This window comes from Aptenodytes forsteri, unplaced genomic scaffold (assembly GCF_000699145.1).
Source record: "Aptenodytes forsteri isolate BGI_AS27 unplaced genomic scaffold, ASM69914v1 Scaffold321, whole genome shotgun sequence".
Lineage (NCBI taxonomy): Eukaryota > Metazoa > Chordata > Aves > Sphenisciformes > Spheniscidae > Aptenodytes > Aptenodytes forsteri.
The window spans coordinates 2,122,908-2,124,269 of NW_008795030.1; the positions used below are offsets into that span (position 1 = coordinate 2,122,908).

A 1,362-nucleotide genomic window follows, 5' to 3' on the forward strand; every position below is an offset into this window, starting at 1 on the left:
GGACCGAGGAGGAGCCTGACCCACATCTGCTCCGATGGGGAAGCAGGAAACGCCAGCCCTCGGCACGCAGCAGGCAACAGCACAAGGCTTTACAGCACTAATAAAAGGTCCAGCCCTTTTTTATGGAGCCGGCTGGGGATAAACCGGAGCGTTCAGGCGCTGGCTTGAGACCCAGCCCCGCGCTGCCTCCCAGAGCCTGCGCCCCCCCCCCAGCGAGGCCATCCCTGTCCCTCCCCGCCGGGCAGCCAGCCAGGGCCACCGCCGCTGTCCCCACCGCAACGGTCTCCTGCCAGCACGAAGGGCTGACCGTCACCTCGTGGATCCCGGTCACCTGCGGGGCGGGCGGCTCCGGCAGAGCTAACAGTCCCCACGACACCACCTTCAGACGCGACAGTCGGTGTTTGTTCCCAGTCCGGCGCAAATCACTAAAACTACCGCACCTCACGTGACAGGCCCTAACGCCCGCTTACCGCCCAGGACTAATTAGATCAGAGCACGTTTACAGCGCTGCCATCATCTCCCAGGAGCAAGATCAGCCTCCCGGCTACTGCCAGGAGCAAGATCAGACCCCACGGTCTGCTCCAGTCTTCGCATCTCACAGCGAGCACCATCCCCAGAGGATTTCGGATGGCACGGGACCACCCAACCCCACCTCACCCCCCCCTCCCAACTCCCGGTACCCCAGCAGACAGCCTTACCCAACAGAAACAGCCGCCTCCTCTACCAGCCCGGGCCAAGACCTGCCCGACTCGTTTCACCAACTGTTCGTCAGCTGTTTCCCCAACTCAGACAAAACCACCGGGAACAACAAGCTCCTCGGGTCTGGCGAACCTCGCAGACACACAGCCCACGTGCTCGTGTGTACTCCAGGGTCAAAACAACCAGCGAGGAAAAACAGCACCTGCCAAAAATCCTGGCAAGAAGAGCCATAAATAAAAGCATCTTCCATGACAGATGGGAGACGCTGAAACGTGCTCCCTGAGCAGACACAGACTCACGCCTTTGCCTTATTCACGGAGGCTTCAGGGAAAGGAGGGGTTTCGAGGGTCAAGGCTGCCCGAAGCACCCCGCGGGCCGCCCCTTGGAGACACCCGAGATTTCTCCGGGGTGTTTCTGCCCCGCTCCCGGGGTAGCAGCGGGTGGGGGGGCCGGCCACGAGAAAGCTCGAGCAGAGGCAGCCGTGGGGCCAAAACGTTAACACGGGAGGGATAAAACCCTCCCCCCAAACGGCTCCGCGCCTGCATAAAAGCACCCACGCACAAAAAAAAAACACAACAAGGAGAAGGACTCGCGTCCAGTTTGGGCTGTTTCAGCGGCACCCCACACCCACCCCTGGCCCAGGAGGGTTGTCGCCAGCGGGGA

At 61.9% G+C, this 1,362-nt stretch overlaps 1 protein-coding gene across 1 annotated transcript in view; it reads right to left on the reverse strand.

Annotated features, from left to right (window-relative positions):
• LYPLA2 (lysophospholipase II) overlaps positions 1-909 on the reverse strand; it is a 7,589-nt gene extending 6,680 nt beyond the window's left edge. The window contains exon 1 of the mRNA XM_009276244.2: positions 699-909. The gene's annotated coding sequence lies outside the window, so the exon portion shown is untranslated. The remainder of the gene's footprint in view (positions 1-698) is intronic.
• Positions 910-1,362: the final 453 nt, after the last annotated feature.